The 21,206-nt window shown below is 40.4% G+C and overlaps 1 protein-coding gene and 2 long non-coding RNA genes across 3 annotated transcripts in view; 2 read left to right on the top strand and 1 right to left on the bottom strand.

The window, feature by feature from the left end:
- The first annotated feature begins 259 nt into the window (after positions 1–259).
- Positions 260–6,004, top strand: LOC123806970. Its single transcript, XR_006783554.1, has 5 exons — positions 260–785; positions 2,903–2,972; positions 3,203–3,238; positions 4,190–4,270; positions 5,608–6,004. It is a non-coding gene; the product is annotated as an uncharacterized LOC123806970 (long non-coding RNA).
- Positions 6,005–7,900: 1,896 nt separating this feature from the next.
- Positions 7,901–9,758, bottom strand: LOC123806763. Its single transcript, XR_006783527.1, has 3 exons — positions 9,574–9,758; positions 8,519–8,643; positions 7,901–8,347 (listed from the first exon to the last, which is right to left on the bottom strand). It is a non-coding gene; the product is annotated as an uncharacterized LOC123806763 (long non-coding RNA).
- A 97-nt stretch (positions 9,759–9,855) lies between these two features.
- LOC123806762 (protein transport protein Sec31A-like) overlaps positions 9,856–21,206 on the top strand; it is a 78,065-nt gene continuing 66,714 nt past the window's right edge. Inside the window, 1 exon segment of the mRNA XM_045820028.1 lies at positions 9,856–10,003. The gene's annotated coding sequence lies outside the window, so the exon portion shown is untranslated.

Here is a 21,206-nt window from a genome sequence, read left to right as displayed (position 1 = left end):
TGGCTCAGCACGGTGTCCCGAGTGCTGCAGCCCACTGCCGAGCAAACTCGGGTCATCGTGCTACTTCGGGCTGCGCTGTCCAAGTTCCAGGGGTGGCGTAATTGACGATAAGCCCCGCCCCGCCTCAAGGATCTTCGTTCGTGGAGAGGGCGGGCTCTCAAGTCTGGCGCAGGGCTCTCATCCTTCCTTCCGGTGGGCGCTGCGCTGGGCGCCTAGTGAGCAATCACAGGTCACGTCACGTAGCAGCAGCCAATCGGAAAGGCAGGGGGACTCCCGGATGAGCACTTGGTCGCACCTCCCTCTCAGTTGCCGCGTGGTTTGGGGGTTTTGTCGTAACTGGCTTTTTCTGCTGTTTCCCCTCCCTGTGGTTAAATCCAGTGCCATCGCTGTTCTTGTGACGCCCGGCCTGAGGATGCGAAGCGGAGTGGCAGGACGAACGCTGAGGCGAGTTCCGGGGCAAGCGATGGGTCTCCGGCAGCGAGCTCTAAAAGGGAATGGAGGACTTGAAGGAAAGAAGGGATAAACGCGTGTGTCCTAGAAATACTGAAGACAAATCGGGCCAAAAGTAAATTTACTAAGACGCACACACACACACGAATGTATTTTTTTCGCGTTTTACTTGGTCGTTCCCTATTGCGGAGATAATGTAGGAGCTGTCGGGCATAGGTATGTGACTCCAAAGGAGCATAAGTGAGTCTAATAGGAGAAGACGTCGACTTTCAGTTCAACGAACAGTTTGTTTGTAAGACCCTTTCAAACAATGCGGGAACTAAGAAGGAAATAAGGTAAGGTCCTTGGGGTTTGGTAAGCTCAGGGTCTAGTGGGGACTCATCAATAGCAGTCTTAGGAGGGACAAGAGAGAAGGGTTTTGTTTAAGGTGTGGGGCATCATAGAAAGCTTTCAGGAGTGGGATTATTTTAGGACGATGCTGTATGTTTACGGTATGAAATTGCAGTTTTCATAGAAAAACAAAATGGGGCCAGTTAGGGCATAGTTTCTATTTTGCGTCTTGGAAGAGCTCCTTAGCATATTAAGTGGCGTATTTATTTTCTGTTTAACAAAAATGTAACCTCTTCGTTTCCTTCTCTTGCTCGCAAGAATGATTCCAACATGTCCAAGCAGTATTGCTTCTTTTCCCCCTTTTTGTTACTTCTGTTCAGATTCCAGTCAGAAAGACTCAGCTCAGGGTATTATTTATTGACGTGTCCTTTGAATTATAATACGCCTACATTTTATTTGACTGAAATTCACAGAGGTGTTGGTTATATAGCTTTTTTAAAAGTCACATTAGGGGAAAATTGGTCCATGCAGAATGAGCTTGCTTGTCGTACAAAGGGTAGGACCCGGATTGATTAATTAATTTATAAAGATTGTATTCATGTTTTGGAGAGCGGGAAAGGGAGCAAGAAAGTGGGAGAGACTCGTGTGTGTGTGTGTGTGTGTGTGTGTGAGAGAGAGAGAGAGAGAGAGAAAGAGAAACACAAACACCAGTCAATTGCCTCTCGCACGCCCCCAGCTGGTGACCTGGCCCACAACCCAGGCATGTGCCCTGACAGGGAATGGAACCAGCTTTCTGTTCCCAGGGCAGCAGCGCTCAATCCACTGAGTCACGCCAGCCAGGGCTGGCTGGACCTGTCTTTCTCATGAGTCTGTACCTAAGGGTGGAATTGCTGGGGTAATATGCTAACTCCTTATGTCCAACCTCTTGAGGAAAGCTAGCAGAACTGTTTTTTCCAAAGTGGCTGCACCACTTTACATTGCCACTCGCAGTGGATGAGAGTTCCAGTTTCTCCACAGTCTCGGTCTGGTAGGTGCGAAGTTGGAGCTCCTTGTGGTGGCTGCCCTAATTTTAAGGACTTAGAGTTTGTAAGGAACCTGCTAGAAGATGCTCCTTGAGTGCAGAAACAATGTCTAAGGTGAATTTGTCCTTTCGGCCCCTGGTACACAAATAGATATGTCTCAGATGTGTTTCTGAAAAAACCTTCTGTCCAACCAGTTGTGCTTTTGAAAGAAGCAGGGCTTGTGGGGAAACCCTATGCAATTGGATAATCTTGAAAATAAGCATTGATCAGCATGGAGAAGTAGTCTTAATGCCGTCCTACCCCATCAAAGGTAACTTTAAATGGAGATCGCCATAGAGTGTAGGTGTATTAAAACAGGAAAGCTGGTGGGGCTAGATTTTACAGATGGAAGTGGAGTTCTGGGCGAAAGGGCTTCTGTTCAAATGGGTTCAGAAGCAGGTAACCTACTGAGAACATAGACGGAGGTGGGTGGGGCCGGGGAGGGCACCAGGAATGCAGGCACTCAGTTTTCACTTTTTTAAAGATAGAGTGAAAGGAAAGGTGCTGCCAGTTCGTCTCAGAGTACCGAGGAAAGAGGGCCTTTTTTTCCTTTTCTGCTCAATTGGATTCCAGGTGTTGATGTTCTCTTAGGAAAGATGAAATAGTGGCTGTCACATTATTCTGGTGCATTCTTTGTATTACTGCAGAACAGATCTACTCAAATGTAGACTGCTTAACTGCAAGTCACTAATCCAGGGAAGCCACAAAGGGTCACTGCCATAGGTATTGTCGGTGTACTTGTGGATAGAGAAGTTTGTACTTTGTTATAAATGGAATTTTTTTAGTTGAGTTGTATTTATTTATATGTTTATCACTTTTGCATGATTTTTGTTACTAGTTTTTATTGTTTTACGATGACACTGAGGTTCTCATTTTGATCATCTTTGCTTCCTCCAATAACTTCATATCCAGTGATTAAACCTTTTCACTGCTGTTCACATAATGAACTGTTGTGATTACTGAACATGTTAATGAGGATATGTAAGCTATTATAAAGATATTATTTGCAAAAGGCATTGATTATTACACAAAGTAATTTAAAAGAAAACATCTCCTTTCAGGAATTACATTCTTAGAGATGTCAGAAGAAGATTCCTGGGTCTTGGAAAATGACCTGAATATGCAGAGGAGGTAGTGTATCTTTCTGTCTTAACTGTACTTCTGGCACAGTAATGATGAGTTGGAAACGAAGGGTTGTCCAACTAAAAGAAAATGGATTGATAAAGGTGAAATCTATTTTGTTGTCCTGATATAATGAAGTATATTTCTAGTAACTGATTTACATTCTTGCTGAGTTTTTTCATCCCTTTAGATCTCTGGGTTGTTGTGGGATTTTTAATTTTTATTATTTTTTTCTTCAGAAAGCCGTGGAGATTTGAAGTTACTGGTGACCAAAGGTAAAGGCAATTCTGAATTTTAGACCTTTTCAGCTAATTCATAAGTTGTACATTTTACTTTTTGGATATGGATTAGGGCCCTCTATTATATATCACTATGTAACAAATTACTCAAATCTTAGTAGTTTAAAATAACAAACACTTATGATGAGGGGTGGGGGACATCTCCTTCCAAACTGTCTCACTTGGCATGTCTCAGGTTTTGTTTTTGTTTTTTTTAATCCTCACTGGAGGATATGTTTATTGATTGTGGGGGGGGGGCGGTGGGGAGACAGAAATGTCAGTGTGTTTCCTCCCATACATGGACTAAGCAGGGATTGAACCTGCAGTGTGGGTATGTGCCCTGACCAGGAATGGAATAGGCAGCCCTTTGCTTTGCAGAGGGTTCCCAACCAACTTGAAGCACAGCAGTCAGGATCCTCTTGCTTTTTTCTTAAAGTTTTAAAACTTCTGATCATTGGAAACCTTGTCCAGTAACAAAAGCATACACATAAAGCAAGGCATAACCAGTTTTGGAATGTACTGAAGTATGATTACCCTTTCCGTAGCAAGTCTGATGGTGAGAGTATGCCTGTAAGTTTCCATAACACAAGCTGTGCAAAGTAGATAGATGATATACTTGAGATGATCTTTGTTGTGGTTGTTTTCTGATCAGTGAAATTAGGGCTCTTATCTCTTCTACCTGAGAGAATTGAAATGTATAGAAATGTGCATGTGTTATGTATTATTTTTAAAAATGGCTAAGCACTGAAAACCTTATGACTAGAGCATAAGTTAAAAATGAGAAAGCATAAATGTCCAATGATTAAACTTTTTCCACTGCTGTTCACATCATGACTTGTTGTGATTAATGTATGTGGATGAGGACATAATGGAAAATGCAAAGTGTGAGGGTCATAATAGGTATCAGTTTTTGTACATTGATTTACCTGTAAATTTCTTTTCATTTAGGAATAAAGTTGCAGGATGTTTTTCTTAAGAAAACATTTGTATGCTTTATCTGATTAAGAAATCAAAGATTTATTTAATAAGGTAAGAAGTTTGTAAATTAGTTTGGATAAAACATTTAAAAGGCTGAGCAAAAAAAAATTGACATTTGATCAGAATTTTGATATTGTACTCGATTAGTACTTTTTCCTTCATTCAGCTTTCAAAAGTAAATATGATTTCAAAGATAGTATAATTTTCTGAATGAATAGATTAGTTTAAGAACAGGCCATTGGCTGGGTGGGGGGACAGACCTTTTAACCACAGTCATCTTTTCTTAAAAATAATGACATAATCCTTTCAGCCCCTGAAATTCTCAGAGATCAGATGTTCTGGGGTTTACATTTGCTGAACAACTAGACATTTGATAAGTACTCTTTGATGCGCCAGTGGGTGATCATCCTATGACTTGAGCTTTGTTCAAGTCATAGGCAGGTGGTTGCAAGCTGGGAATCTCGAATCTAATACCAGGTTCATTTGTCATTAATTAGGCATGTTGTCTGAGGGGTTTCTCAAATATGAGAAATATAAAGGGGGGAAATTTCGTAAATACTCAATGTTCATTCTTTCATTCTCATTCTCTCGCTCTCCCTTCCCTCTTTCTCTTTCCCGGATTGACTGTGGACTAATACAAAGTTTTCTTTTTAGATGCATGTAGTTCTTACTTTGCACCATTCCAACATGCATTTTTCACAGCTAAGTAACACCAGCCCCCAACATGGTTGAAATTCAGTTACCGATTATTAACTGAATTGTTACATAAACTTTGCAGCTCGCTCTTTATTCCATAAACCATTATGGAACTAAAAGATGTGCGTCATGATCAGAAACCAGTTGCATCACTTCTTTCAAAGTCTGTTGGTGGTGGGTCAGTTCAACACAGCTAGTAAAGAATAGTTGTATTGCTTTCTTGTCTTCCTGTGATAAACCTGTATGACATCTTATAAAAGTGGATAATCAAAAGAGGGAATTGGTCCACAAAGAGGACAGCAGTAAGGAGGCAAAAAGTGATAACACTGGAAGTGAAATTGAATGTGGTTAGATTTGTAAATGGTGACAGCAAAGCAAAGACAAGGCGAGACCTAGGCCTACGTGAAGCTACAGTACAAACTATATTCTAAAAGCCTGATGAATGTGAAAACTAAGGTAAAGTTGCTGCAACCTCTTTTAGGTTAAGTTGCATTAGGAAGAGAAAGCTGCTTATGATTGAATTGGAGCATTTTCTTGTACTTTAGGTTGAGGACTGTAATGAGAAACAAATCCCAATCCGCTTCACTAGCATTCAGGCCAAGGTATCTTAGTGCTACACTGAAGGGGAAGGTAATTACAAGAAGACAAAAAGAACATTGTATTGCCAGTAAAGGCTGGTTGTATCGTTTCAGAATCCTGCATGAGTTGATTAACCATAAACCATCTGGTGAAACTGCAAGCTGAGGTTAAGGATGCTACTATGAAATTTGCACCCAGATGCCAAGAGTTCCAGACAATGCTGGCACCTCACAGTCAGGCAAGACAGCTGTGCGAAAAACTGTAGGATGTGGATGGAACGTAAATGGAGTTCCAGAAGTAGTAGATGACTCTGGGAAATTGACACTGCCTCCACTGAAGAAGTATTCCTGGGTATGCAGCCAGAGGAAGTGATGCAGATGAGAAACTTCACTAAAGGAACTCTGTGATTTTTCTGCCATTGAAAGCACAAATAAAACTTCAGAAGCTGGTCTAAATCTGCCATGGCATAGAAAGGAAGCTCACAAAGAAATAAAACACTATCATTCTCAATGTTTAATGTTTTAAATATTTTACTTTTTTTTTACGTTTATAACCAACATAAAGACAGCTTACTGTTTTGATGTAAAGTCACAGTAATCATAGATTAAGATTGCTTTCCACAACTTAGGCTAGGGAGTCTTTATATTTCACCAAATATAAATACATCAGGTTTAGAAACGGGTATATTTGCATCCTACCGGAACCAATTATAGTTGACATTTCTCAAGTTGCCTTTTTATCCTACTATATCAAGTTTTGAAATAATTTATAAAACTTACATGTCTCATTTTTTACTTAGGGTATTAATCCAATTGTAGGCTGAATCCTAACAGAACAGGGTTTGGCAGACTTTTCCTGTAATGGGCCACACAGTAAGTACTTTAGGTTCTGTGAGTCTCTTGCAGCTACCCTACTTTGTCCTGATGGCCCAGAAGTGGTCATAGGCCATTGGAGAATGGCTGTGTTCTCTTAACCTTAAGGAATATTTCTCCAACAAAGTGAGTTTATTCTGGGACAACAAATTGCAGTTTGAGGCATCTGGTCTAATGGCGAACCAAGCGCAAATCCAGAAAATAAAGGTGAAGAATAAACGGGGAGTGCGGGTGGAGTATTTCAGAGGGGTTGTTGTAACCAGTTGATTGGAGCAAACAGTTTGCAGTGTACTGAGTTTTGGGCTGGTTGTTGGGGAAAGACATAGTACTTCCTGCCAGAGTAGCACAGTAAGACATCTTCCTGTTCAAGGTGGAAAGTGCCTCTTCCTGTTGGGGCAGATGGACCAGTGGAAGGGACTAAGCTCCCACTACAGGCCCTCAACTACACCTTATATGAGGGTTCTGTTTATTGAAGAGTTACTTAAAACTTCATGTACACTGGAATTTGAATTTCATATAATTTTCTCATCGTGAAATAATTTTCTTTTGCCCAGAGTTTTTTGTGTTTATGATACTGTTAGCTCATAAGGCCTTAACAAAAGTGGGTGGGGATGGGGAGAATTATAGTTCAACATAGATGTAAGAGGAGCACGTAGTTGGACCATATGATTATCTTTCAAGTGTAAAGCCATCTGCTTTAATAGGATTACCTGAGAAACGGGAAGAAAGATTACTTTTTAACATTACAGGATCCAGCTACCTTGCCAATTCCGTTATCAGAAAGAGTGATTTTAATACAAAAGAGTAACAGATTGAGATCACAGGAATCATACTTCTAAGAACTAACATTTGTAGAGCAGTGACTGAGCCAGTCACTTCGAGCACTTAGCAGGCTCACCTCAGTCAGTCCACAAACATACCATCCCTACTTTGCACACCTCGGGAGATTCCATGCACTCAAGGGCCAAGAGCTGAAGAATGGGCACAGTAGGCTTACTAAGCATAGGTCATGGTGCATCTCACCCACGTGACCTGCTCTGGTATACAGATCTACGCTGAGGACCTCAAGATCTAGGGGTGGCAGAATGACCCAGTGGTTGCCACGTGGGCTCTGGAGCCAGACTGCTCTTCTGTTTCTATCCCAATTTGCCTTCAGTTTCTTAGCTCTGTGCTCGTTTGCTCACCTGAAGAATCATCACAGTAATAACCACCAAGGTGACAGATGTATTTTTCTATGCATTGGACAAGGTTCCAAATCTTCCTGAAGGAACCCATGTAATGGGGCTGCCACAGCCTCCCTTACATGGAAGTATCTGTATAGTGCTCAAAGCCCTGCCTGGCGCAGATTAAGCTCTATAAATGCTAGCTTTAATGGAGAAGCCAGTCTGTGCCTCTGCCAGTGCTGGGGTCCCTAATCTTGGCTCACTGCTAGGTCTTCATAGCATTGGCACATGGAAGGCACTTGGTCAACCTAAGTGGTGGTAGCCAAAGTTTAGACTGTGCAGACATCCTCAGTCCCCCCAGAGAAGAGCAGATGGATCACCAGGAGCTCCAGAGGTACGTGCTCAGTTCCATAATACCAGGCACACAGTGCAGCTAACACTTCTCATGTTTGCCCTGGAGGGCCTGGGCTGATCTCCCATGAGGTCTGCCACCAGGTTCAACTGCCAGTCCCTGGGTGTCCTTCCCCTTGCTGTTCCAGGCTCTTAGCAAATGCCTCAGCCATTCATCCAGGTTACCTGGATACTTCACCTTGAAGGCATCAATCTTGGTCTCAGACACTTCAAGTTGAGGAGTCAGCCTTCTCCAGCCCTTCCCTGGGTGATCATAGATTACATAGGATGTCGAATGCAGCACTCAAGTGTTGCTCTTCCTGCATGACTTGGCTGGCCATGTCGGCTTCAAGGTCACCCAGGAACCACAGAGAGGTCTTGGCTTCACAGGGAGGCCAGCACATGGTGTGCTCAAGATCCATCTTGCCCTGTGAGGAGAGGTTGAGGCTGCTCTGTCCGAACTCCAACTTCCTATTGTCCATGGGGCCATGGCACAGGAACTTGAGCTCAGCCAGTTCACTGACTGATCAAGTGACCTTTTGTTTGCAGGAGGACACCCAACCAACTGAGCCACTCTGGTCAGAGCCTTGTTAACATACCTCTATGATGAGCCTTATCCGGTCCTGGCTGGTGTGCATTGCAGCAATGTCCCATACGTAGATTCTGTCCCTGGCAACTCACTACATGGATGTTTCGCTCCATCTCTCCCTCCCTTCTCCTCGCCCTAAATTCAATAAGCATGTCCTTGGGTGAGGACTTTAAAAACAAATAATTGGAGAATGGGCTGGGGTGGGGGGGGGAAGGCAGAAAACTACTTGAACTCAACAGGGAAATCAAACAACCAAATAAGCCTTAACCACCTTCAAGAAAGCACATAACCCTAACCTGTAATCTACCACCACCCCCGCACCTTGCTCATTTTCTTCTGTCCCCTTTTTTAATTTCAAATACATTTTCTAAAATTTGCAATACCTATTCTCTGGAGCACTTGCGATCTTGCTTCTGGGCATAAGTCATCAGTTTGGCTCAAATAAACTCATAAAAATTCTCTACACATTTGGACATTTCGGACACAAAGAGCCATATTTTACTTTCAGTGTACAAGAAAGAGAAACATTCCTTCCAATGAAGGCACTTACGGCTTTAGGAAAGAGACCGTTGACTGGTCCCTAGTAAAAAGAGAACTGGTCTAGAAGTTGTCAGAACTTGCATCTAGGTTCTGGTACTTTAGCAAGTGATTTTCTTCTGGTACTTTCTTTACTGGGAATAATTTCCCCCTAATCTAGGAACAACATCCCAGGCAACGCACTAATTAGATGCCGGGCTCTCATTAAACTATTTAGTAAAGTTCCAGTAACTGGGGGCAAATTCTAATAGATCTCAAATTGTACCATAGGGTATTAATGGAACACCTTACCCATAATGCCTCTTTGGAGTAACGAATCAAGTAAGTCCAAGACAGCCCTTGGGTGTGGCCAGATCGTAAGGATTTAAAGTTCCCCAAACACAAGGTTACAGAACCAACTAAGAAGTTTTAAGAACTGGATCACAAGTTACTGTCCCTGCAGTTAAGGCCCTTGTAGCCCGATTTTCACGTGGGTTGTCTGGTGTGGGCAGTGTTACCAGGGCTGTTCACTTCTCTGACTAGTGCTACCTGGCATTCCGGCAAGCCCCAGTGGTCTTCGGCCGCACATCTAAATTCAGTAGGATTTTTCTCTGTCGCACAGTTCGGGTCACCACATCGCGGGGCACCGCATTGACACCGTGGCTACTCCCCGTCAGCACCGGTCCCTAGCCGTAGGAACGCGCGCGAGGATCCCAAGAGAGCGCCCCGCCCGCTTCAACGCAAGCCGGCGTCGCCTGCTGGGGCTCCCGGAAGTGCCGTGGCCCGTTTGGCCCTGGAGTGGGCGGAGCGAGGCTTCGCTGCCGGAAGCTCGGTGGCCGATTGGGCGGGGTTGCGGCTGCCACGTTGAAGCGGAACGTGGAGGTGTCCCTGAGCCTGGAGGAGGGGCGGTAGCGAATGTTCGGAGAGTCTGACTGGAGTCGTGCTAACGCAGTAACCGGTCGTCTAGAGTCCTTGCCAGGTATGTATACCCTATTCCTTCCTTACCTCTTCGCCAGCCCTGGGGCCTGAGGTTGAGCATGGGGCAAAGCGGTGACCACAGCCTCGGTCTCCGCTGGTCCCCGCCAGCCTGAGGCCCGGTCTCCGGTGGCTGCGCGCCCCTGGGCTTGGTTTCGGGCCCGGCGAGACAACGCCTTGGCTTCACGGCTGTTTTGAAGATTGTGCGGGTTCACGTCCGCCGTCGTTTTCACTGCTGAGTAGGAGTTCCGCTGAGGCTTGCGACAGGGTGTCCTGCCAAGGCGGGTAACTGGGGTCTGAGGCTAGGAGACCTTCAACCCCTTGTGCACAAAGAGGTGCGGTCCCCAAGGGCGAGGGAAGGAAACAAACCTCAGGATTCCTTTGGGTTGGGTAGAATTTTTTGTGTGTTTTAACTGTTGCCAGATTGAAAAGTTGGCAGGTTTTAACTGAAGGCTACGGTCGTTCAGCCAGTATTGGTTTATTTTATGGGCAGTGGTCGCCAATCTCAGCCTGTACCTCAGAGGAAGTCTCGTGAATGCTGTAAGTTTTTGCTAATAAATCATAAGAGGGTAGATTACGGGGCAGGTGTAAAATAAATCAAAGTATTGCCTGGGCTTGTGGGTATTGCAAACTTTTCTGTTTGCTCACGGAACTAATTTTACTTAGGTCTTTGATGGTCTGTGGGTAAAACAAATTTTTTTTCTAAACTTCTTTATGTAAGTATAGAAAACTGAACTGTGATGGTCTTTGTCATCAACTGTAACTTTTTAATTTATAATTAGAGACTCCTCTTTGTATTATACTATACATTTTCTGTACGTACTAACTGTTACAGAGTTGGCTAAAAAAGTTTACTCCTCTTTGATTTGTGATTCTTCTGTGCTCTTTGCTTCTCCTTGTCCCTTAATTATAACTGTGGGAAAGGCTTGCAGGCTGTAAGAACTTACACGAGATTTGGAATGGATTTAGAATTATACTGCTAAATGTCATATAAGTAGGGTCTTTTCTGAAACTAGTAACATAAGAATAGAAAGAAGTTTGTAAACTGTAAAGAGCAGTGATTGTTAAGCTTTTGGGATTCTGCTCTCTTTTGAGGGTCTGATGAAGATACTGGGTCATTGTCCCAGAAAAATGCACACACAGGTAGGATTTTCTATATAATTTCATGAAGTTTGCCAATCCCAAGTTAAAAACTCACGTGAGGTGATGTTATTAAATTGTTTTTTCCATTGTTTTTAGAAATGCCATTCTTGAATAGATTAATTTCAGCTCAAAAAGTTTATATTTGTTAGACTCCAGATACGTATGACACTTTCTAGTTCAGTGGTCAGTTGCTTCTTTGGTTTTGGTTGAGTGAGATGAGCCTAGAACACTGATCAAACCAAATAACTTCTGTAGAACAAATGTGCCCATCATGATGAGATGTTTTGCCCACACAAGATGGGTATTTTTACTAAAGGCAGTGTGAGTTAGGGACTGTATTTCTGGTTCAGGAGTCAACATTTCCAATTCTATTACCATCTACACTTTTTACCTTCTGACATGTAGGTCCTCTCTCTGTGTCGCATTGTAAGGTTGGTATTTTTTGGAGAATAGTACTGTTTTGTTTTAATATTGTTTCACAAAATTATTTAGAAAATGTGCAGAGCCCTGCTGAGTAATTCAGTTGGTTAGAGCATCATTCCGGTACACCAAGGTTGTGGGTTCAATCCCTGAGGACATACAAGAATCAAGCAATAACTGAATAAACAAGTCAAACAACAAATTGATGTTTCTCTTTCTCTCTCTAAAAATTTTTTTTAAAAAATAAGAAAAAGAAAATGAGCAGAAAGAAAAAAGTTTCCACTTAACTGCATGCAGTTATTGTGGAATGTTGGATGAAAATAATAAGAGTTCTAGTCTGGAACATAAATTTTCTTCAGTAGATGTATTCATGAACATTCACTGGGATAAAGATTTTATTTTGTTTTTAAAACTCACTGGAGGATATATTTGTTGGTGAGAGAGAGAGAGAGAAAGAGAAAGAGAGAGAATCATCAATGTGAGAAGAGAAACACCCAACCAGGAACAAAAACCTTAACCTAGGTTTATACACTGACCAGGAATCAAAGCCGCAACCTTTTGATGTAGGTGCGGCCCTCCAGCCAACTGGGCCACCTAGCCAGGGTGAGATTTTTATTTTACTTATTAAAGATTTTATTTATATATTTTTAGACAGAGGGGATGGGAGGGAGGAAGAGAGGGAGAGAAACATCGATGTGTGGTTGCCTCTCTTGATCCTATACTAGGGAACCTAGCCCGCAACCCAGGCAGGTGCCATGACTGGGAATCAAACCAGCAACGCTGTGGTTCACTGGCCAGGGCTCAGTCCTGAGCCACACCAGTCAGGGCAGGATAAACACTTTAAATTGTTACTTTGTTAATAGCTCACAATTAAGAGCATTTATTTACTACCTGCTACACACTCTCCTCAGCATTCTGTGTAATACCTTATTTAATTCTCTCCACAACCCTATGGTATCAATGCTTGTGTTATATTTATTTTACCAAGTGGGTAGGCAAGACACACATAAGTAAGGTTACATGTCTGAAGTCAGAGGTAAGACGTGGTGGAGCTGGGAGTTAAACAGAGTATTGGCTCCAGGCTCCGTACTCTTTAACTGCTGTGCTACAGATGATATCTTGTAGATGATCTCTGTGAACAAGCCACTGTCCTCACAACTTACTTTTGATATTGTCAGAATGATCGCATTCCATGTAAAATAGTCTTGAATGAGAAGTCTGCATAATGTGGATTCTAATCACATATATTATTGAAAAAAATTACACAAAGCTGTTAAAACACATCTCACTTGGAAAGTACACATGGTTTAATTTAAACCTTCTTCATGTTTTAACACTGAGTGATCATATCTTACAGAAGGATTATATATATTCATCCAGGTGAAACTATATTCCAGTAGCATTCTTGGTTTTGAGAATGATTATACTGCATAGATTATGGGACTCTTGTTTAATTAGATTCAGGCCACAATGTATTTGTAGCTCATTTTTGTAGTATAATGATTATTTACTTACTTATTTTTCAGATAGCATTGAAGCCTTCTGTTCAATACAGGTTGATCAGTGGAACTGCTTCTGGTGGCACATAGAGTACTAAGACAAAAAAAAATAGACTTTTATAAATGCTTTGAATCCCCACTTATTCACATTATGTTCTTGCAAATTTATCTTCCTCTTTCAGTAAGTGTTACACATTAACTAAATGTTCATGAGTTATGTAGCCCTTGTTGTACCTTTGCTCTTTAGAGATACTGTAATTCTATTCAGTTAGGTTTTTAAAATTTTTATTTACTGATTTGAGAGAGAAAGGGGCAGGGAGTAAGACAGACAGATGTCAAGACGTCCACTTGTTGCTCCACCTATTCATGCACTCATTGGTTGATTCTTGTGTGTGCTCTGACTGGGTATTGAACCCACAACCTTGGCATATTGGGACAATGCTCTGACCAACTGAGCTACCTGGCCAGGACTTCAGTTGAATTTTTAAAATATATATAGCTATTCTGTTTTCACTTTTATAAATTACTCTAAAGGCAGTTTATAAAACCTTTTCTCCTAACAATACTTGCCTCTATTTTTCAAATGAGGAAAGGTCTTGTAAATAGATAAGAATTTAAAAATTAAATATTTTATCTGAAATTGGCCTTTCTAGCTCATTAGTCTATTTGAATTTCCCTAAATATAAACATTCAGAAGAAGAACAATTTCTGTGGACCTACTCCTTTGTGCTGAGTAATTTGATCCCAAAAGGGGTAAAAACTGTAAGACTCATTGAGAAAATAAGTTATTTGTGTATTTAATGTGGCATGACATATAAAACTATTGGTAAAAAGGCAGTGGGGAAAATATGTCAACAATATGTACCAATATAATGTTACAAAGTTTTGTTAAGATAGAATAAGACACTTTCTTATAAAATGCTTAAGGGTGTGATACAGACAAATAGAAAGTTAAGAGGTTGTTTAGATCAGTGTGGATTGGATCATTAGGCAGTTTTCATGAGGGGGCTGGAACTTAAACTTGACAGTTGGCTGAAAGGAAGAAGATGGCATTTTATATAAGGAAAATAGGCTGCTTTTTCACTTTTTAGAATATTGGGTTTGTGGGGTTTTTTTTTATCATAATTTTAGGAAACTACATGCATGGTATTCCTGGTTAACCTCATGATAGTAATAACTTCAAAAAGTAGTTAGCACATTGAAACACTTATTAACTTATGTTGACGGCACTGAGTTTGGCCCTCGATAAAATAAATTATTTCACTTAAACCTCACAACATCCCATGTGGTAGTCACTCTTATCCCAATCTTACAAATGTAAAAACTGGAGCTCTGAGAGGTTTCAATGATGTGTCCATAGTGTCATAAGTAGCAGAGCCAATATTCAAACCAAAGATTGAGTTTATAGGACTTGGCTTTTAAGCATGAGTAATTCAACCTCCTAATCCACTTTTGCCTAATCCAGCACACTTTCAAATATATTTTTTTTCTTCTTTTAATTTCATCATGTGTCGTAGATGCTTTGCCATTAATCATTTCTTCCAAGTGTTAATATTTCATCTGTGATTAAAATTGAATATCTGAACTTGTTGAAGCAACAAGTAAGGGGTTGGACTCGAGCTGAATTCCTGAGTTTAAATTTTGGCTCTGCCTCTTGCTAGCATATACAGATTATTTTATCTCTCTATGCCTTAATTTATCATCTGTAAAATGTTCTTCAAGTATACATTTAGAACCTGTAAGACACAGGGCATATTATTAATCTAAGGTCATCTTAAGGAAACTAGTAGAGGATGAACTTCATCCTCTAGAAATGAGTAAGAAACTGGCAATAGTACTGTTGGGGAGCACTGAGTGTATTTAACCAAAGACTTAAGACTAAAGAGTGGAAATAAGGAAAAAAAAATAAAGTCTATGGTAAATATTTGACAATATAGAAGTTGGTTATAAAACTTGAAAACATTAAGAGAACTGGCTGTGACTGGTGTGGATCAGTGGGCTGGGCATTGTCCCGCAAATCTAAAGGTTCGATTCCCAGCCAAGGTACTTATCTGGATTGCATGCAGGCCAGGTCCCCCGTTGGAGGTGTGCAAGAGGCAACCATTGGATTATTCTTTCACACATTGAAGTTTCTTTCCCTCTTTTTCTCCTTTCCTTCCCCTTTCTCTAAAAATAAATGAAATCCTTTTTCTTTTTTACTTTTATTTTTCATTACCATTTAACTCCCTTATACTCACCTACAACTAAATTCTTTTAAAAAATTAAGAGAACAGGGAAGCAGGAAGAAAATTGAAAGTAGAATAAGTTTGTGGATTGCCTCATGTGTAATGGCCAGGAGTCAAAGGACATCATTTAAAGCTGACAAATCAGTTAGTAGAAGTCTAAGTGTATTTAACAGTACAAAGGTAAACACTGAGAAAGATAATACTATTGACTGTAACTGTGTAGTGCAAGAGGGACAGTAATTTTATACAAGCTCATTTCTTTTATGCTCATAGTTATTTTTAGACAATTACTGGTATTAAATGAAAATATTTAAAATCATAGTTATAAAGATAAAACCAGAACAACGTATTAGAACAAAAGTAAAACATCCTAATTATCAGAAAAATTATAAATACACACAAAAAAATAGACAACAGTGAAAGTATTTTTTAATTATAAAACCAAACATAGCAAAATGAGATAGAACTAAGAGCGACCTTATCTGTCCTATCAATACATTTTAAATGGCCTTGTTAGTTGAGGTATTGGAAAGATTTTCCAATTGAATCATTAAGCAAAGCTCTTTTTTTGTGATCACTAAGCAAAGCTTAATTCCTATTTTTAGAATTTAAGACAGCCAGTGAAAACACAGTGGTTCAGAAGTTGAAAAGGACAAAAGTATACATATAAAGGCAAATAAAAAGGAAACTAAGGTATTGATCTAAATATTCACCTTAATATGATAATGATCTTAATTCAGTCACGAAGGCATTATTTAAAACTAGGAAGAATACTTTATGAAGCTAAAATGTTATTTGACAGTGAGTATTTAACATTTTAAATATCTATCAAATTAGAGTGTATTAAATAACAAAGTAATTTTATAAAGCAAGTTTCAGGAGCTACCAGGAGAAATTGGCACAAATGCATCAGTGAGGAAGCTTTTAAAAATTTCTTTATTTTTAGAAATGGGAAGGGAGGGCAAAAGAGAGGGAGAGAAACATCAATGTGTGGTTGACTCTGACACACCCCCTACTGGGGACCTGGCCTACACCACAGACATATATCCTGACTCGGAATCAAACCAGCAACTCTTTGGTTCTCAGGCCCTCAGTCAGTCCACTGAGTGACACCAGCCAGGGCTAGTGAGGAGAATTTTAATTCACTGTTGGTTCAAGACAGATCAAATGGAAAAGAATTAGTATAGAGAAGATGTAAACAATTAAGTAATGGTGTTGATTTGATTAAGAAATATTGAACTTGATCCTGAAAACAGAGCACCCTTTTTAAAATGTTCAGTGACCTCTGAACTACTTATTGGCCTCCTCTCCACCACGACATGCCCCACTTCTGTTGTTTTAATGCCTCAGAAGTTTGGTGTTGTTGACCTTAGATAGCACTTTACTGTCCAAAGTCCCGTGGGTAGCGGTCTCTTGGATGGATTTCAGAGTTGCTGCTGTCCATGGAGTTACCAGGACGGAAGTCCTCCCCTTGTTCCAGCAGGTAGTGGTAGGTGGCAACCTCACCCTCCAGTTTCACCTTGATGTTCATCAGGGCTCTTGTATGCAGGGTGCTGCCTCTCTGCCTAGGTATGGGCCAGCTCTGACTCCAGGTGCAGCAAGATCTTGTTGATCCATCTGCATGGCATAGCGGGTCTTCACCTCCCTCAGGCTGTTCTCTAAACTGGCCTTCAGATTTCTAATTTAGTCCAGGTAGATCTCCAAGGACAGGACTGTAGTCTCAGCTCTGTGAGTGTCATCTCAGCAGCTCCTATCTTAGCAGGCTGTGAAGTGACCACTGAGGTGCTCTCCTCAATCTGCTGGGACCAAAACTAGACTGCTCCTCTCAGCTATTCTGAGCTAGCTCATTATCCTAGGCCTGGCTGTCTGCTGTGATCTTGCTGAGGTCCTGAAATCTGAGGGCATTCCACTCCATGGTCAACCCAGAGCTGGCAAAACCCAGTCTGGGTTTTGTAGACTACTTCGTCCTTGCAGTTCTTTTTGAAGACCAGCTCCTCCTTGAGAGCCCTGATCTTTGTCTCCAGCTCCAGCTGAGTGATATTGGTGTCATCAGTGACCCTTTGGAACCCACTGTTGTCACTCTCCACAGACTGGTGCATGGCCAGTTCCATTTCATGTTTGACTCTGAAGTCAAGATGGGCAGCAAGATGGGCATTGTCCAGAGAACTTGCAGAGATCTCAACCCTCAGGTCCTCAATGGTCTTGAGATAATGTCCCCAGTGTCTGACCCAAGGTCCCTTCTCTAGGTGTTCCGGGATTTTGCTTTCCAGTCTTCGATTATCAGCCTCCAGACTTCTCACTTCTTCAGGTAGGAGGCCAAGTGGCCATGCAGGCATTGCATAGTCTCTTTGTCTCTCTGGATTCCCCATGTGCCCCTGGCCATCCTTGGCCATCCGCACAGCCAGGCACCCGGAACCTCAGAGACTTTGCATGCTTGTGGAATGGGACACAGAGTTCCAGGAGCCCAAGCCCCCAGCACTTACATAGAGTCTGGCCACACTGTTGGCTTGCCAGGCCTGGTGGCTGGGCAACTGCATGGAATCCAGAGTCTGGTAATTTGTGGAAAAGCTGGAGAGGGTGTTGAAGTTCGTGTTGCTCAGGGAAGAAGGAAAGAGGACAAGACTCAGGTTTGAGTAGCCAGAGCTCTGCCCTGTTTAGTCTCCTGGAAGAGTCACAAAAACACCTATGTAGGTCCCAGAGAAAACTTTAGTAAGTGTCATAAAGGAGAAACAGTATCAAAAAGTCACAATGTAGTAAAAATTAAGGCTCTTCCACTTGGATATTGAACTCAAACAATTCTTGGATCAGTGGAGAATACAAATAGCCATTGTAGAATGTATAGGTAATCATAGTAATGAAAACACAGGGAAATATGATTTACCAAAAATGACCTTGAATAAAGAAAATTCAAATAGACCAATTACCAAAGAAGCAACGCCCCCAGTAGTATCAGGCCTAGGTGTTTCACAGGAGAGCTCTCTAAATCCTTAAACAATCAGTAATTCCACTGCTGCCTTTCAGACTGTTCCAGAGCATAGAGAAAGAAGGAAAACTTCCATATTTGGGGGAAACAAGTATAAGATTGATACCAAAACCTGACAAAGACTGCACAAAAGAAGAAAACCATAGACTGAATCTCACTTTTGTGACTCTAGCTGCAAAACTGTTTTAAACAAATGGAATCCAGCAGCACATCAGTAAAATAATGCATCATGATCAAGAGAAGTTTATTCAGTTAGAAATATTTTTCCTGCTGTATTACTCATTTACTTTAACATCCACATATGCAGTGATTTGAATTGGTAAAGTACTGTGGTTATTAGATTAACAGCTTAATTTAAATATTCAGATAACAATGTATGAAAACATCATTACCAGTAAGGATTTTGACTAGTAAATTGAAATGGAATGCTATGTGAAGTTGGTGCCATTTCAGAATGTGTCACATAGTAATCTTATACCATAATTTGCATAAAATTAATAGAAATTCATTTTGAGATGTTAGTATATAATGTACTATACATTACTGTGGTGTACATGTTGTAGATATATTTAGGTATTTGGTTACATGGTTTCACAATATGTTACAATACCTCAGGCTCTAGGACCAAAGGGGAAAAAGAGAGAGAGAGAAGTTTATTCAGGGTATGAGATAATGCAGCGTTAGGAAATTTATTAGTATAATTTGTTTTATTGATAGGCTTAAAGAGAAAAATCATATGGTTATCTCCAATTACCTAATGAAAAGCATTTGACAAAATTCAACAGCCAGTCTTTATAAATAGCATTCAGTAAAAGAATAATTAATGGCTGTTTCCTTATATTATATATACTTAATGTGTACACATATGTATATATATCTCAAATCCCAATATCATGCTCAGTGGTGATACAGTAGGCTTTCCCTCTGAAAAGAGAACAGGACAAGAAATCTCACTGTGATCACTGTTGTTCAATATACTACTTCAGATACTAGCCAACTAGTATCTGAACAATATCTGAACTAGTATCTGGGACAAGAGAAATTAGAGGAATAACCATTTGCAACAGAGGTAACTGTTACTATTGGCACATGACATGAGTCTATATGTGGAAAACACAAAAGAATCTACTGAGAAACTACTCCAGAAAGAGAATTCAATAAGAAAACAGGATAAAAAATTAATTAAAGAAATCATTAGCCTTTATATATCAGTAACAAAAATATAGACAGTATAATGAAAGGGGGGGAAGCCACATTTATAAGCAAAGCCAAAAGGTGAAATAGGAATAAGCAAATCCAATGTCAAAAAATTAAAATAATACTGAAAGGGTACAAAAAGAAGACTTGAATCAAGATACCATTGTGCTCACTAGGAAGATTCAGACATTGTGTTAGTTCTCCCTAAATTTATTAATTTGATGTAGATTCCATAAAGTTACTAACACTTTTTCTGGAATTGACATAAACTTTTCTAATGCTTATGTAGTAAAATAAAAAGTAATTACAAAGAAAAGAGGGTTGGAGAAAGCAGTGGGTTGGGGTTACTGAAGTCATATATAAAGTCTAAGTATTTAAAACAGTGGACTGCCGAACCTGTCAGTAAGCAAATGGGCCTATGGACTGGAAATGCAGAAATAAGCCTAAGCATATAGAAGAATGTGAATCCTAACCTACATCCTGATACCTACAGGAATATAAACCTAAATAGTAAGTTCAGAAATAAACATAATAAAAAGAATTTAGTACATAATGGAAAGTGATACCTAATTTAGTAGGAAAAAGATATTTCAAAAAACAGTTTTGGAGTGATAACAAAAAAAAAGAAACTTGGAACATCCATTGTATCCCAGGATACGTTTCAAGTGAGTCAAAATCTAAATGTAAAGCATAAACCATAAATGGATTTTCTAGAAGAAAAATCTGAGTGAACTTATTCATAATCTGAAATGCACAAGTCCTTGCTAACTAATCAAAATTCAGCAACCATTTTTAAGTGAGAAATTTGACTATGAAAAATAAAAATCATGGTACATCCATACAATGGAACGTTTTTTCATGCTAAAAAGAATTGAGCTGTCAAGTCACAAAAAGCCATGGAGAAAACTCAAATGCCTATTGCTAAGTGAAAGAAGTCAATCTGCAAAGGCTAAATATTCTATGATTGTAACTAAGTGACATTTTGGAAAAGGCAAAACTATGGAGGCAGTAAAAAGATCAGTGGTTGCCAGGAGGGAGGGAGAAAGAGAGGGGTGAATAGGTGGAGCACAGAGAACTTTTAGGGCAGGGAAACTTCTACGTGATACTGTCATGGTGGGTATGAGTCATTATACATTTGTCAAAACCCATGGAATGTATAACACAAGGAGCGAACCCTAATGTACATTACGAGCTTTGGGATATAATGATGTGTCTCTGTTGGGTCTTTGCCTGAAACCAATAAATGTACTCCTGTAGTACAGGGTTTTGATGGTGGCAGAGTGTGTTTGGGGCATGGGGGAGAGGTATGTGGGAACTTTCTGTGCTTTCACTCAATCTTTCTGTGAACCTGAAACAATTCTGAAATAAAATCTATTTTTAAAAATAAAATCTTGTGAAAGGTAAAAAAATATGTAAGCAAAACCAACGAAGTCTGAGAACATAATGCAAAGATAGGCAAATGATAGTGATAAGAATAGATAGAAAAGATGACAGAGACAGAGAGCCCTTGCCAGTTGGCTCAGTAGGTTGGAATGTCATCCCATACGCCAAAGGTTATGGGTTCAGTTCCCGGTAAGGGCACACAGCTAGGTTGCCCTTTGATTCCTGGTTGGAGCGTATGGGAGGCAATTAATCATCGTTTCTCTCTCACATCAATGTTCTTCTCTGAAATCAATAAACATATTTCAAATTTTTAAAAAAATAAAGGTAAGAGAAGGAAATAATGTTCAACATTCTTTA

Source organism: Phyllostomus hastatus, unplaced genomic scaffold, assembly GCF_019186645.2.
Source record: "Phyllostomus hastatus isolate PE091 unplaced genomic scaffold, TTU_PhHast_1.1 phas_scaffold_39, whole genome shotgun sequence".
In the NCBI taxonomy this organism is placed as follows: domain Eukaryota; kingdom Metazoa; phylum Chordata; class Mammalia; order Chiroptera; family Phyllostomidae; genus Phyllostomus; species Phyllostomus hastatus.
This window is presented reverse-complemented; position numbering and strand designations above follow the sequence as displayed.